Below are 17,359 nucleotides of genomic sequence, written 5' to 3'. Positions count from 1 at the left end.
TAGTACTGTGTCCCTGTACCTTTGTCAATTCCTTTTCCAATTGTAATTGACTACATTCAATTAACTGGTACCTTTCTGAGATCGCTGTTATGTACTTGTGCCTTATTTCCCTATCCTGAAGTTTCTCCACTCTTATCCTCCTCCATATGGACCTGACCTCCTGTACCTTACAGCCTCACAATCCCAATTTCACTGCAGATTAAATAATGATCAGTGTCATCAAAGAATCCCCTGAATACACGTGTGTCCCTCACAGCCTTCCTGAATTCCTGATCTGTTATTATATAGCCAATGACAGATCTGGTTCCCCTGCTTTCCCAAGTATACCGGTGAATGTTCTTATGTTTAAAAAAGGAGTTTGTGATTACTAAGCCCATACTGGCACAGAAATCCAAGAGTTGTTTCCCGTTCCTGTTGGTCTCCGTATCCTCTCCAAATTTAACTGTAACCTTTTCATACCCTTCTGTTCGATTTCCAATCCTGGCGTTAAAATCACCCATGAGCAGAACACTGTCCTTGTCCTTTACTCTAACAACTACATCACTGAGTGCCTCATAAAAACTATCCATCTTATCTTGATCTGTCCCTTCACAATGCAAATATACTGACACAATCCTAATTTTCTTGCTAGACACTGTCAAATCTATCCACATCAGTTGTTCATTTACATACCTTATTGCAACTACGCTGGGTTCCATTTCTTTCCTGATGTAAAGCCCTACACCCCATTGTGCTATTCCTGCTTTGACTCCTGACAGGTGGACCTTGTATTCTCCACTTCCTCATCTTTCTCACCTCTTACCCGAATGTCACTAACAGCTAAAACGTCCAGCCCATCTTACTTGCAGCCTCTGCCAGCTCTACCTTCTTCCCAGAGTAGCCCCCATTGATATTAATAGCTCCCCATCTCATTACCATTTGTTTGCCAATGGTATCTTGGGAGTCCCTGGTTTGTCAGTTAGAGGTGGGACTTCGTCACCTCCAAAGGTCCGAGGCATTTTGCTCTGATTGTTGCCAGCATCATATTTAAAAAACCAGGGAAGCAGGTTGCTAGCCTTACTTGCCCCGAGTCCCATTGGGTTTTACCCCTAACGGCTGAGGGACTAACCGGTGGATTTGGTAGTCCTTGCCACATGAGCACAAAGGTGATCACGCCTCAGAATATGTCCGAGATACCCAGCCTTATTCCAAAGTAACTGGTATCCTGACTGTCGGGACCACTTACTTGGCCACTCATACGTTGACCGTGGTTCATGAACTAGGACATCACTACAGGAATCCACAGCATGAACCAAATAAATCGTGACATTAAATTAACCAAAGTAATACGAGTAACGAGTGAGCAAATGGAATACCACAGACTAACACAAGAATGCCTAAATGCATGTCATACCTTCCCACCGTGAGACAGACGCAGTTCCGAGGGGAGAAACGAGAACAGAAGCCGAGAGCAGAAACGTTTTAAGCTGGAAGGTCCTACGATAAGGGACGGACACCCACGTCGCCCGCTAACCGCTAGGACCACACCCCAGCCGCAAGTTTTAGCGTGAGACTTTTCCGTGTCTCTGATACGTCAGGACCACCCCCAGCCCATGTTAAAAGCTAGAGCCCTCCAGAAGAACAGTGTAGATCTTACGATAACACAAAAAGGGCCACCCCAACACCACCCACAAGTTATAGCGTGAGACTTTTTCACGTCTCTGCTACGTCAGGACCACCCCCTAGCCCATGTTAAAAGCTAGAGCCCTCCAGAAGAACAGTACAGATCTTACGATAACACAAAAAGGGCGACCCCAACACCATCCGCAAGTTTTTGCGTGAAACTTTTTCGCGTCACTGTTACGTCAGGACCACCCCCCAGCCCATGTTAAAAGATAGAGCCCTCCAGAAGAACAGTATAGATCTTACGATAACGCTAAAAGGACCACACCAGCTGCAAGTTTTAGCGTGAGACTTTTTCGCGTCTCTGTTACGTTGCAGACTTTAAAAACATTGCCCCACCATGAAAAGTATAACGTTTCTCATTGGATAGACAGAATTTTTGTAGGCGGAGCTTAAGGTTAGTCAGATGAAAACACAGCCAGATAGTTTTTTTAAACCAAATTTGGTAAATTGTAGTAAGGAGAAGTTAGGAGAGAGTTGCTTCCCAGACGGTGAGGTGAGCGGAGCTGTGCTGTTCGCCACCCCCTGACGAACACTGACAAGGTAGTGAACGCACGCGATGCCGCATAACAGCGCATAAAGCTTCACTCAGAACTGCAGAAGTCTCATCTGTTACACCCCCTTTTTGCGTAATACTAGTGTCGATCGTCAATAAAAGCTCATGGTGTTCACATTTGCCACTTGAAGTAAAAATCTGAAACGCGATGATGTTTCTGTTATATAGTTATTGAGAAGCCACATCAGCCACTGTAATTTACGACTAGTTAGATAAGTAATTAAAGATGATTGAGGGTCACTGTAGACCATTTTGATAGTTTTCTCTTTTGTGAAACTTAATTTAAACCTAGATTATAGATGTGGTATGGCATAGGTCATCCTTCGGTCCATTGTAGAACTTGGCAACCCAGTCAGCGAATATTCGGTCACATTTTTGTCGAACGCAGTTGGTTTTTACCATCCTGTATTAAAACATTTCCTTTTATCAATAGTGCAATTTATAAACAATGTTTTGTGAGTCGAATAAAATTTCCAATGGTAAACTTAACTGCTTTTTCGACGTTATTTTACCAGCTAACTAAAAATAGGAAAGCCTTGAACCCCTTCCACTAAATTTAGTTAGTATTAAGATTCTTTTACGGGGAGTGCAGTGGAGCTGACGCTGAAACCATTAAGTATTTGGTTATATCATCGCTAGTCTCACTGAACTCTTCTGAACTCTACATGTCATGTGTGGTCTGGCGTGTCCTTACCAGCAACAAGTCCCAGGTTCAAACTAGTCAATTCCCTAAAAAACACGCTCAGAGCGTCGTTGCGCGAAAGTGGTAGGGAGACACGACTTAGAACAAACAGATACCACACCGAATGTTAGAGTGTTTGTTCCGCTATCATATAATCATACAATAAAGGATCATTCTTTCTATGTATTCGCAATACATTACATTTATCTATGTTAAGAGTCAGTTGCCACTCCCTGCGCCAAGTGCCTATCCGCTGCAGATCTTCCTGCATTTCGCTACAATTTTCTAATGCTTCAAGTTCTCTGTATACTACAGCACCATCCGCGAAAAGCTGCATGGGACTTCCGACACCATCTACTATCTACAGGTCTCCTGTTGGTTGTCGGTCTTTTAGCGAACCATGAAAGGAAAATCGCGACCCCTTCGCTTCGGCATTAGCAATACAGAAAGCTTTCGTCAGCTATCTTGTCTGCTTTTGTTCTCTGATCTGCGTGAGCGATGGAATGGACTAAAAGGAATGTAATGTTGGTGATAGATAAATATTTTTACCATCGGTGCATCTGGAAGCCAAGGAATCGACAGCAAAAATGCCGGAGGAAAAGAAGTATGATTCTCTGTATGCCCATCTTTTAAGAGACGGTTGCGGGACTCAGCTGTTCGGTGCAAGATGTTAAATTAACCACCTTCCAGCCGTCTAGTTTCCAACATTATTTTATTTGGCTACCAGTATCGGCGATTTACTACGCCAACTTCAGGCCCCCGACCGACGTATAGGAAGAGTCAACCTGGTGTCTGATCAAAACAGGGGCCAGGAACACTGGTATTAGTATACGAAGTCGGCATATGATGGTTGAAGGTGCCGCTATAGCAAGCAGAAATCTACTAATACCAGTATTACTTACAGTTAGTCGAGTTTTTGGCGAGTATCTGCGTTTCCCTTCATCTGATCACGTGCTGGAGGTCGCAATATAACTTCATTTACGAAACATAGCCACATTTTCACGTTACGAACTTCTTTCTTCACAGTTTACATGTTCTTTGCGCTAACTGATATGGAGCACTATTATTTTTCTGTCGCCAGCTGTAGATGTTTTATCGAAAACTATGATTTAAAGTCGTGACTAATGTGCGTTCAGTTTATGGATCTCCCTATATATAGAGAGAGGGAGGGAGGGAGGGGGAGAGAGAGAGGGAGAGAGAGGGAGGAAGTATATGTATGGATTGTGTGTGTGTGTGTGTGTGTGTGTGTGTGTGTGTGTGTGTTCAAATGGATCTGAGCACTATGGGACTGGTATTAGTAGACGGTTATATATTAGTTATATATTAGTAGACGGTTATATACATCTGAGGTCATCAGTCCCCTAGAATTAGAACTACTTAAACCTAACTAACCTAAGGACATCACACCCATCCATGCCCGAGGCAGGATTCGAACCTGCGACCGTTGCAGCAGCGCCTAGAACCGCTCGGCCATGTGTGTGTGTGTGTGTGTGTGTGTGTGTGTGTGTGTGTGTGTGTGTGTGTGTGTGTGTGTAGTCAGGGCGAGTTATAGAAACTAGAATATGAATGCAACGCCTGTCAGACAGTGGTTGAAAGTTTCGGTGTTCACCTGATTTGACTTTTACCTTAAATCTTTTGTGTAGCGGATCATGGAAGTGTGTGTGGAAGGGGGTTGGGTGATATTATTATAATAATAATAATCCTCTGTTGGAGTGTTATTCTACTATTTTATCGATGAACGTAAGCAGCGAGTTATATGTATACTTTATTATTAAACAGGGTTTTCTTTCTGTTTCGTCCTTTGTATGTGGCAATTTTCTTGCAGGGTTAGAAAGTGTTCTTTATTTTTTATTTCAATTATTTTTATTTATTTATATCATTTACGCTGAACGAACAGCTAAATTGTTATCTCTTCTTATAGAAGAATTTATGTGAAAGAGAGAATTGTGATTTTGAAGTCCTATTAGAAGTACTGAGCTTGTGTTTCGAGAAAAAATGCAAAATAGTGAAATCTAAGTCGATGTAATTCCACATGGTGGGTAGTTGGATTTGCAGCTGTGTTATTCACTTTGTAGAGGAGAAGTATCTGCTAAACAAGCTGACAGGTCAGTCGGCACCGACCATCCTCCGTGTCATCCTTTGCCAAAGGCTCCATTTGGATGGAGGGGCGTGGGGTCAGCATACCGCTCTCACGACCGTTGTGGGTTTTCGAGGTCTTCGAACCGCTACTTCGCTTTCATGTAGCTCCTCAGTTGGTATCACGAGGCTGAGTGCATCCGGATCCAGTACTTCCACCATGGAAAAACTGCAGACAGTACTGGGAGTCGAAGCCTGATCCTGCGCATAACAGGCAGATACGCTGACCTTTGAACTAGTACTTACGTAGGGCACATTGCAAATAAGGTTAAGGGTTATGACTTGCTGACAATGGATCGTCCGATGCCTACTTTTAGCAAACGTTCATAGAATTTTTGAGAGGGAGCGTAAGAATTGAAACACATCAACACAGTGCCTAAGACGTTTTCTCATAATTAAATTTGTAACCATAACGTAACTGTGATATACACTCCTGGAAATGGAAAAAAGAACACATTGACAGCGGTGTGTCAGACCCACCATACTTGCTCCGGACACTGCGAGAGGGCTGTACAAGCAATGATCACACGCACGGCACAGCGGACACACCAGAAACCGCGCTGTTGGCCGTCGAATGGCGCTAGCTGCGCAGCATTTGTGCACCGCCGCCATCAGTGTCAGCCAGTTTGCCGTGGCATACGGAGCTCCATCGCAGTCTTTAACACTGGTAGCATGCCGCGACAGCGTGGACGTGAACCGTATGTGCAGTTGACGGACTTTGAGCGAGGGCGTATAGTGGGCTTGCGGGAGGCCGGGTGGACGTACCGCCGAATTGCTCAACACGTGGGGCGTGAGGTCTCCACAGTACATCGATGTTGTCGCCAGTGGTCGGCGGAAGGTGCACGTGCCCGTCGCCCTGGGACCGGACCGCAGCGACGCACGGATGCACGCCAAGACCGTAGGATCCTACGCAGTGCCATAGGGGACCGCACCGCCACTTCCCAGCAAATTAGGGACACTGTTGCTCCTGGGGTATCGGCGAGGACCATTCGCAACCGTCTCCATGAAGCTGGGCTACGGTCCCGCACACCGTTAGGCCGTCTTCCGCTCACGCCCCAACATCGTGCAGCCCGCCTCCAGTGGTGTCGCGACAGGCGTGAATGGAGGGACGAATGGAGACGTGTCGTCTTCAGCGATGAGAGTCGCTTCTGCCTTGGTGCCAATGATGGTCGTGTGCGTGTTTGGCGCCGTGCAGGTGAGCGCCACAATCAGGACTGCATACGACCGAGGCACACAGGGCCAACACCCGGCATCATGGTGTGGGGAGCGATCTCCTACACTGGCCGTACACCACTGGTGATCGTCGAGGGGACACTGAATAGTGCACGGTACATCCAAACCGTCATCGAACCCATCGTTCTACCATTCCTAGACCGGCAAGGGAACTTGCTGTTCCAACAGGACAATGCACGTCCGCATGTATCCCGTGCCACCCAACGTGCTCTAGAAGGTGTAAGTCAACTACCCTGGCCAGCAAGATCTCCGGATCTGTCCCCCATTGAGCATGTTTGGGACTGGATGAAGCGTCGTCTCACGCGGTCTGCACGTCCAGCACGAATGCTGGTCCAACTGAGGCGCCAGGTGGAAATGGCATGGCAAGCCGTTCCACAGGACTACATCCAGCATCTCTACGATCGTCTCCATGGGAGAATAGCAGCCTGCATTGCTGCGAAAGGTGGATATACACTGTACTAGTGCCGACATTGTGCATGCTCTGTTGCCTGTGTCTATGTGCCTGTGGTTCTGTCAGTGTGATCATGTGATGTATCTGACACCAGGAATGTGTCAATAAAGTTTCCCCTTCCTGGGACAATGAATTCACGGTGTTCTTATTTCAATTTCCAGGAGTGTAATTTCGCCGCCGGAGTGGCCGAGCGGTTCTAGGCGCTACAGTCTGGAACCGCGCGACCGCTACGGTCGCAGGTTCGAATCCTGCCTCGGGCATGGATGTGTGTGATGTCCTTAGGTTAGTTAGGTTTAAGTAGTTCTAAGTTCTAGGGGACTGATGACCACAGCAGTTAAGTGCCGTAGTGCTCAGAGCCATTTTGATATAATTTCTGTCATATGTACCTTTTATTATTCTATTAATGTTCTCATATAATTAAAAGTCAATTAATTCAAACCAACTTATTATAAAAGAATATTGTAATAATAGTGTAGTAAAAACGATGGCCTTGTCAGGGAAGTTTGCTTTTGTTGAGAGCCAAAGACTGGATTCGAAGCAAGAAGTATTGTCGCTGGGGGCGTAAGCGCTTAGTGGGGCAGAAGTAGTCGGCGGAGAGAGTAGCTAGCGACAAGTGGTTAAGCGCAGACGTGGTGCGCGGGAATGGAAGGAATAAACTGGAAGAATTTTAATATATGGCCAGGCATATTAACAGTAAATTGTGATCAAGAGGAATTATTAAAGAAGAGTACTGTGGGCACGAAGTTTTTATATGAGGCAACGATAAAGAAGAGCCTATTCCCTTATACTGTCGACGATTAATAACTTACATCGCACTAGCAGAAATATGTCGAAGTAAGATGCGATCAGTTTCATCTTTAGATTGTACAAGGCTAGCGAGCGTAGTAGTCTAAATGAACTTCACCCCAATCATTTACCTAAGAGGGTCTTATCCTATCACCACTATTGACTAGGCAAGTAAAATACTGAAAGTCATGAGCTTATTTAATTTCGGTATCTAAGATAAAGAACCGCAATTTATAAAACTGAGTTCATCCAGAACGGTTGTTTAATAGCAGTGAATTTTGCTACGTGGTAGAACAACTAGTTAAAGAATAATGCCTAACAGTAAAGGGGTAAAATCATAATTTAAATGAATTTTGACAAAATATTACTTCAGAACAATCCCTTTTATGTTTTTTGTGTGCATTGCAAGTTACGTAACATTATAGTGTAAAATTACTGATTACACGCTCATGAAACATTACGAATTTTCCAGAAATAGCTTACTATAACAGAAAACAAATATTTACGGGCATTTTCATTTCTAAAATCGGTAACAGTTGACACTGCAGTGAGCAGTGCATAGCTATTCATTAGGCGAACCTTTTTGCAAACGATTAAGGTGCATGTGTTTCTATTATTTTGTTGCTTTGCTTGTTTTCTGATTAATTTAAGTCGCGGAATTAATTGTGTTTTTACATCTGAACTCGAGTAGGTGCTTTTGGATCCGTTCTCGTCTGCTTGTGATTCATTGATTAGTCCGTAATTACAATCTATAAACAATCAATAATCCTACAGCAAGTTTTGCTCACAGAGTGACCCGACAATTGTTCTGAAGTAATTTTCAATCTGAAATTATAACAGATGCAGTTTATTAGCTCTAAATTTCGCTGACTCTTTCTTATTTTTACCTTTTTCGTCAAAATTTCTTTCGATCATTATCGTGAAAAAGTAGTCGCACGATAACGATTCTGCACTTACCCGGATTTTAATTATTCTTCGAACAGATGCCTTTCCCAAAAAAAGCAGGGAGTATTACGTATGCGTGCCATTTAAAAAACAAGAAGTGTAGATGCGTTACAGATTCATGTGTGAGGTTACTGTATACGCTCAGTTTGGTTGAGATTCGCCACATAGAGAGCGTGCAGCATGAGTAAGGAACCCTGTGGTGCGACAGCCAGCGACGAGAACAGACGCCGCCAGCCGCGAGTTGCATCCGCAAGTGGCTAAGCAGTAAGATGACAATTTAAAGCAAAAGCGCTGCGTTCACGGAAGGCTGTAACGTCAGCGCGTTAAATCGCTGGTGTCGCGACAGCCAGCTGACCGGTCGCGGTTTTGGCGCGAGCTGTGTGCGGGCCGCGGGGAGGGGTGGTGGGGGGTGGAGGACGCCCGCCGCCCGTCGCTGAGCCCGAGCAGCTCAGTCGACGTTCGACGCCACAGCAGGCAGCAGACAGAAGGCGGCGGCGCAGTTCACCACAGAGCAGGTAGGGGGCCGCACCGCCGGCACGTCCTAAACCAGGGGCTTTTGGCTTACCTCGACCACATCAAAGAAGACGTGTTTTTTTTTTTTTTTTTTTTTTTTTGGACCGCATAAAATGCTTAATACTGACAACGGCCACGGAGGAAGAAAACAGGAATGGACCAATGACAGAGAAGCATCGTGTGGTGGGATTTCCAAATTGACAATATTCAATTTAGCATAATTTTACATAATCGGATTCTTTTCTTTTTATTTTTTTATTTACCTCTTTATATACCGATCGTTCGATAGAGGCTCCTTCCTGGGCCGCTTTAACACTTAGTTTGGCTCGGATGCGGCCCGCGGCTTGGACGCCCCATGGTCTGAACGCTGGGCTCCTGCTTTAATCGTTTACTTCATGGATTTTTCTTTTGCCGCGTGGTACACTTTTTTTTTCAGGGAGAATCCGTACTGGTTCGCAGTGAGATAAGCTTTCGGATATTAGACGGAAAAAAATTTAATTACTACGAGGCGTATTCGGAAAAAATGGTTCAAATGGCTCTGAGCACTATGGGACTTAACTACTGAGGTCATCAGTCCCCTAGAACTTAGAACTACTTAAACCTAACTAACCTAAGGACATCACACACATCCATGCCCGAGGCAGGATTCGAACCTGCGACCGTAGCGGTCACGCGGTTCCAAACTGACGCGCTTAGAACCGCACGGCCACACCGGCCGGCCGTATTCGGAAAGTAAGGTCCGATTAGGTGCGAAATAGAAACCATTGTAAAAATCCGATGGAACTTTGATGAGGTGTGTTGGGCTGTGTCTTTAGTGCGCCTGTCGATTGCTTCGCGTCGCTCTTTTCAGTTCAGAGCGCAAAGTGATCACGTAGAAATGCCTGAAACAACAGTGTCTCCCGGCAAGTATGGGGATCTGAAGCGAGATTTCGCCTGAAGCGAAGTAGCATGTCATTCTCAATGGAGAGAAGTCTTCCGAAGTAAGAGCGATTTCAGTTGTGCCGCAGGGGAGTGTCGTAGGACCGTTGCTATTCACAATATACATAAATGTCCTTGTGGATGACATCGGAAGTTCACTGAGGCTTTTTGAGGATGATGCTGTAGTATATCGAGAGGTTGTAACAATGGAAAATTGTACTGAAATGCAGGAGGATCTGCAGCGAATTGACGCATGGTGCAGGGAATGGCAATTAAATCTCAATGTAGACAAGTGTAATGTGCTGTGGGTAAATGGAAAGAAAGATCCTTTATCATTTAGCTACAAAATAGCAGGTCATCGACTGGAAGCAGTTAATGCCATAAATTATATGGAAGTACGAATTAGGAGTGATTTAAAATGGAATGATCATATAAAGTTGATCGTCGGTAAAGCAGATGCCAGACTGAGATTCATTGGAAGAATCCTAAGGAAATGCAATCCGAAAACAAAGGAAGTAGGTTACAGTACGCTTGTTCGCCCACTGCTTGGATACTGCTCAGCAGTGTGGGATCCGTACCAGATAGGGTTGATAGAAGAGATAGAGAACATCCAACGGAGAGCAGCGTTACGGGATCATTTAGTAATCGCGAAAGCGTTACGGAGATGATAGATAAACTCCAGTGGAAGACTCTGCAGGAGAGACGCTCAGTAGCTCGGTACGGGCTTTTGATGAAGCTTCGAGAACATACCTTTACCGAGGAGTCAAGCAGTGTATTGCTCCCTCCTACGTATATCTCGCGAAGGGACCATGAAGATAAAACCAGAGAGATTAGAGCCCACACAGAGCTATACCGACAATCTTTCTTTCCACGAGAATGGAATAGAAGGGAGAACCGATAGAGGTACTCAAAGTACCCTCCGCCACACACCGTCAGGTGGCTTGCGGAGTATGGGTGTAGATGTAGATGTAGAAGCTATGCAGCCCACATAACATAAATGTGATGCATTTCTTTCTTTGAGAGAATTCTCAGCCGCATTCTGCAGGAGCAATGGAGACGCCCCTGCAGCGTTTTCGATAGGAAGTGTTCGATCACCACAATACTGCCCTTTATTGGCACCCTCCGTTGGTCATCTCTGCTGACATGGATCGCTGGCTACAAAGGCAACAGTTTGGCACAAACAACGAAAGGGAGAGGAGAGTATAGAATTGGCGGAACGCACAGGCGGCTGCTTTCTGTGACGGGGGTAGTGGAAAGTTTGTACAACGACACGACAAATGTTAAACTAGGAGCGGCTATTTAGAGAGGTAGCTGGAAGGTGTGGCTAACTGTTGCAAATAATTTTTTTTTTTATTTTCACTGTAGTTTTCATTTCGCGTCCGATCTGACCTTACTTTCCGAACAGCCGTCGAACTTTATCCACGATGTCTGGAAATCCCAAGAATGTTCGCAGTCGCAATATCCCATAATGTACGATTTTTATCTGTGTAGTTAATTCCTGGCCGAAGCACATCCTTAAACTGTCTATGTTTAAGGGGCAGTCAAACGGAAACAAGATGGATGGAAAACTAATTAAACTGTTTATTATTTCAAAAGTAATCCACATAACCAGTAATACAATTATCCCACCGTGCGACTAGACCGTCAGTGCCTCCGTGGAAAAATGTTTGCGGTTGCCTGTGGAACCACGACTGTACCCACGCGTGCACATCTTCGTCCGAAGCAAATCGACGGCTTCGGACGTCTTCCCTCTGGGCCACAAAAATATAGGAATCGGTTGGGGAGGGACAGAGACTGTATGGAGGATGTGTAAGGACTTTCCAGCGAAAGTTCTGCAGCGTAATAGAACATGTGGGCGGGTATTTTCCCACAACAGAATGACGCCCTCTGTTAACATTCCTGGGTGTTTGGACTTGATTTCACGCTTCAGTGGCCCACAGACCTCTGCGAGTTAACTGTGGCGTCGTGTTCCACAAAGTACATGAGCAGCGGCTTGACGGACGGCATCATTCCCTTGCGTCATAATGTCCGTGCATATGTTGCCAAGGTAGTTTCGATTTCGTTGCAGACGTTTCGCTGGTAGCCCTTACACATCCTCCATACAGTACCGATCTCTCCCCGTCCGATTTCCATTTCTTTTGTGTCCTGAAGAAAGACATTCGTGGCCAGCGATTTGCGCGCCTGGGTACAATCGTGGCTCCACAGGCAAACGCAAACATATTTACATGGAGGCACTGAACATCTTGTCGCACAGTGCCATGAACGCATTAACAGTTACGATGATTACTTTTGAAATAATGAACAGTTTGTTTACTTTTTTCTCATCTATCTCATTTTCATTTCACTGCCCCTCATACTTGTGTGCAATTTACGTTTTGTTTCTAATGATGGGAAAGTACATATATTCTAAAATAATACTTAATTTCTGTCTTAATAAAAACTTGATGTATTGCACAAAGTCTGTTCCACAAATCAGTACTCTGGACGTTCTCACTGGACGGGAAAACGATTTGCCCAAGAAGTGTACGCCGTCGTCTCGATCTACCTGCTCTTGAAATTAGTTGCGGGTAAATCAATTCAGCGAAATTTAGAGTGGTTGGTCCGTTTGTTCGTTTCTGCAGATCACTAGAATTTGATTATTTTATTGCTTCAGGATATTCTAATATTATGTCCGAGTTTCTGGTTTCCTTATAACTATACCGTAACATTTCTCACAAAATTTTCAAGTAAAGATAGAATACAAAGACCTCACATGTAAACTATTACCATTGGATGAATATAAGTTTCATAAATGTTTCGCACTACTTACCCAAACATAAATGTACGGTATCCGTTGACTACAATGTCAGCAGACTGTATACAGACTTCTATACAGTCTCAAGCATTTCAGCGTTACTGGTTCTATTCTTTAGACATCTGGTGTGTACTGTGAATGGCGAACAGAATTCTCCTAGAAATTTTACCAAACACTTTTTTATACCGTTTGCGACTTAATAATTGGAAAGACATGATAATGATTGTTTGTCGCGCCTCAAATCTGAACGCAGTTTGAATTATTTTTGGATTACTGTAGAATATTCCGTTATCGTCCATGAGTCTAACTTTATAACTCCATCTTATCTCCTCGTGAGAAGACAGTCTCGGTCTTGTGGAGCTGGTCGTCCGTACCTTATCACCAGGACGTGCGTCGTCTCATCAGCCTTACAATGAGTTCGTGAGACGTCACCACCTCTCCTTTGTACTTTGGTGATTTATTCACTCAGTCTCCACAGACAGGAACCACGTTTATAACGGCAAATTTAACAAGGAAATTGTTCTGATAGTATTATTTGCGTAAGTAAGCAGTATGCTTAAATTCATTAATATTAATTTTACGTATGTCTTTCAGGTACTGGACGTGTATTTGGACATCAATCGGTTTGTAAATTCTTCCATTCGCCTCATACTCCACTTAAATACAACCACCTGTCACAGTTGTACACTAATATTTGCAGATTAATGGGAAAGTATTAAAAGAGTTTCTTGCCCCAAATGCGTAAAGAAGAAACTTATTTGCAAAGAGGAACATTCATTTAAGCACTGCACCCATTCACCAATGCTATGGCAGTTGTTCTTTACACGTCACAGATAGAGGCTTGACTTTGTAAATGAGAAGTTCAGATAATCTCGTCCTTATGTCGCAACTATATGAGACGTGTTTATGAAAAATTTGATCTAATTTTCCACTCTGTGATACATACTAAATATAGCCACACTTGTCGACTGTAGTTCTTTGCCAAGTATGTCACTGTCTGTTACCTTTAAAAAGGTCCGGCCGTATGGGTATTGCGTACCTATGTTTACTACGATTTGAGGATGGATCACGTGCTAGCTCTACAAAAAGAGCAGTCCCACGTCTGCTCAAAAGTCACCCGGACGGTGAGAAAGAAGCCCTACTTCGTGCAAAAGAACCGGTAGTGGAGTACAGTGTGACATTACTTTAATTATTCAACACAGAAACAAACAACAGAAAGTTTATTTTACACCCTGTATCTGTAACTAAAGATACTGATTGAGTGTATTTCTTACTTTGTTGTATTTAAAGGCCGTGATAGTTAGAAGTAAATTCAAAGTGAAGTCTCAATGCTAACAATCAGAATTATGTGCATTTGTCTGTTGATAAATTGAAACTTCCAATTCGAATATTATGTGTTTCACAGAAATTTAACGGTTCTCACACTTTGACATTACCGCCAGAGTTAGTATTCACAGTAATATGGATCCGAAGGAAGAGGTCAATAAGCGATTTCACAAAACGTAGAACCCATGGAATGCTTCAAATGAAAGCAGTTGTCTTACTCTCAGTGTACAGCAGAAACAGGAAAGAGTTTACTGCCAGAGATTATATACGTAATTTGTATCTCGTACGGTTTTCTGTGTCTCGAGCGATCCAAAGGACTTTAGGGTAGGCGGGGGCAAAGGTGCGCACATAACACTGTTCCATTTTTACCTTCTGATTTTCTGGTAACGTGCCAATGAAAATTGCACACAGTACACCTACGACCACACTTTACATGATACCATAAATTAAAGATTGCTTATATGATGTATTAAAGTTATATTTAACAAAATGTTTCAAATGAACAAAATTGCTCTTTGCCTGAGGCCTGGGGTAAAAATTCTATTGTTATAAGGCAAAATTCCACACAAAAAGAATTTAGTAATTATAACAGAATGAAGAAGAATTACATTATTTGTCAGGTACTGCCATTATAACTTGTATAGTGTTTTACTATATCAAAATTATCACCATCATCATAATCAACATCATTGTCTCCATCGCAGTGATCGTATTAAGTATCAAAACATAACACTAACGTATTACTAACTTGAATACAAAACATTTCAACAAAGTAAACACATTGGATTATTATCGTTTGTCCTTTTCTTGCCACACTTTTCTGCAATTTTTCCGACACGGTCTGTATTCCTGTTTCGTCTCCATTATAGAACTGATGGGGCTGAGAATTATTTTTAGATTCAACAGTTTGCAATTTGCTAATAAAGTTTCATTTGAGCATTATTGAACCCTGCTATACTCCCGATACTGATTTTCCCCGGTTGTCTCAAAATTAAATTATTACGAGCCATCAATGAGCGATCCCAGTCTTCCCCTGCCACTTGGGTTTCTATGTTAAAAGGGTGGCTTACGCCATTACTTTCCGCAAATTGATATGTTAAATGTCGGAAGTGTTCAAACGTAAGGCCGTAAAACACACGAACCAGTTTGATGCAATGCTCCCGCAATTCAATTTCCTCTGGCTCAGAAAACGCTCTCTTGAAACGCCCGACGATGCCACTCCACAGCTTGTTTACGTCATGTGGATTCATTACATCCCGACCGCTACGGTCGCAGGTTCGAATCCTGCCTCGGGCATGGATGTGTGTGATGCCCTTAGGTTAGCTAGGTTTAAGTAGTTCTAAGTTCTAGGGGACTGATGCACACAGATGTTAAGTCCCATAGTGCTCAGAGCCATTTGAACGATTTTTTTAACCTCAGAAGTTAAGTCTCATAGTGGTCAGAGCCATTTGAATGTCATTATATCCTAGTCTTTTAGCTGTTTTTTTACTGGAAGATCAATTTTCTGTTAGCTTATTAACATTCTCCAACGTTTAAGATGACAACTCACCTCATATCTCGAAAGCTTCAAAGCACTAACCACTTACATAACCTATTTGACTCTTCCACTGTAGAAGTTCTCAACTAAAGATGCAGGATTGTCACACTGCACTCACAAGTAGGAGAAACACTAGATTCGGATCGTTGTTCAGTGCGCACATTTGCCCCCTCGTGCACTATATGCAAAGGATGCAGATTACATGACAGAGGTAACGCCATTACAGAAGTCGTGCCCGGCAGATTTTATGTGCGCTGGTGTGTTAAACCTGTCGAGAGCGTTGACATAAGGAAAAGGCGGCAGAGGATTTCAATTCAGCAGCGCCATCACCGAAGTGACAAGAGAGGAAGCAAAAGTAGAGATAGACAAGAATGTGGAAGAAATCGATCCACTCCTGTGAGATAAACCATTTAGGTACGCGGCTTCAGTGATTTGGAGCAACCACGCGAAACACGAATAAGAATTTTCAGACAGATATGTAAACACGACTACACCGGAGTACGAATGCAGCGTCTTAATCTACACGCCGTCACCCTTGGTCTTTGTAATAGTTCATATATTTTGTTTATGAAACCATAATTCGCTGCACATGTCTCGAATGCCGGTGACCTCATTGAATTTTAATTATTTGCTGCGTATCTCACCCACTTGCACCGATACGCGGCCTGACTACGTGAGAGAGGAAAAGTTGCAAAAACAACGGGTACGCTGCAGCTCTAACACGGCGTCCTGTTTTTGCGACAAGGGCGGTGAGATCACCATCGGAATGTATACGCCGTCATCATGCTGGTGGTATAGCCGGTTTGGCAGCAAGAAAAACGCACAACACCTTCCGCAGCCGCTCCAACGATATTAACATACCAAATTTCTACCTTCTATATGCCAAGTACAACGCCACATCGTTCTGTTACCGAATGGTTGGACACAAGTTCAGTTAAAACAACGACATTTGCAAAACGGCCCTCCGTAAGATGACTGAATGCCTATTGTTTTTTGCTTACAAGAGAGTTAAAATATGTATACGATGTACATTACAAGGTTAAGAGGGAAGCGAGTGTGCTGACACGCAATTATGATGTATGTGGGAATATTCTTTTGTGTAGCACGATGTGGTTATTTCTCTTTTCTTGTTTCTTTTGTTTCTTAGTATTGTGGGTCTCGATATTCTCTGGTGTTTTAAGGTCTAGCAATGTTTTCATTGACCCACGTCGGCCAGCTTCACTGAAAAGTTATCCATTTACAATACAGAACACCTGGACGAGCGCAGGTGATAAATCTTCAGTGTGACCTCAAACTACTGCTGGCAACAATCGCAATTGTGGAGGAAACCTATTGGACTGCTCATGTGTGGTGCATCCGTCTCCCTCGGAGACTTAACTACGAACCGAAGAAATTTTCTTTGAGATCTCAAGCGAGAAGAAATAATGTATATATCTGCCTCCGCCTGTAACAGTCTGCTAAACAATAACTGAAACTTACTTTCCTTGAAAGCTTGCCTTCTCTTTTAAATGTGTTTGTGGATAACAAGCTTTAAGGAGGGACGTTCATAAACACACACTATTTAAAAGATGCACCAAATGCACTGTTCAGAAGATATAGCAATGAAATTTTGTACATGTTTCATATGAAATTAACACATTTACTGTCGAGTCCCTTGGGTTATATATTTAACTTTTTCATCGAATTTAAAAATTTTATTTTCAAAACTTAATATATATACCTTTTCTCAAAAACTATTCCATAGATTTCTACAGAATTTTCTCTGTTTGATTTCTTTGCATTTAGTAAGCTTCTCTCATGTGGTTTTTTGAATATATCTA

At 43.3% G+C, this 17,359-nt stretch overlaps 1 protein-coding gene across 1 annotated transcript in view; it reads left to right on the top strand.

The window, feature by feature from the left end:
- The first annotated feature begins 8,885 nt into the window (after positions 1-8,885).
- LOC124594836 overlaps positions 8,886-17,359 on the top strand; it is a 198,879-nt gene continuing 190,405 nt past the window's right edge. The window contains exon 1 of the mRNA XM_047133286.1: positions 8,886-8,966. The gene's annotated coding sequence lies outside the window, so the exon portion shown is untranslated. The remainder of the gene's footprint in view (positions 8,967-17,359) is intronic.

This window comes from Schistocerca americana, chromosome 2 (genome assembly GCF_021461395.2).
Source record: "Schistocerca americana isolate TAMUIC-IGC-003095 chromosome 2, iqSchAmer2.1, whole genome shotgun sequence".
NCBI classification, from domain to species: Eukaryota; Metazoa; Arthropoda; class Insecta; order Orthoptera; family Acrididae; genus Schistocerca; species Schistocerca americana.
This window is presented reverse-complemented; position numbering and strand designations above follow the sequence as displayed.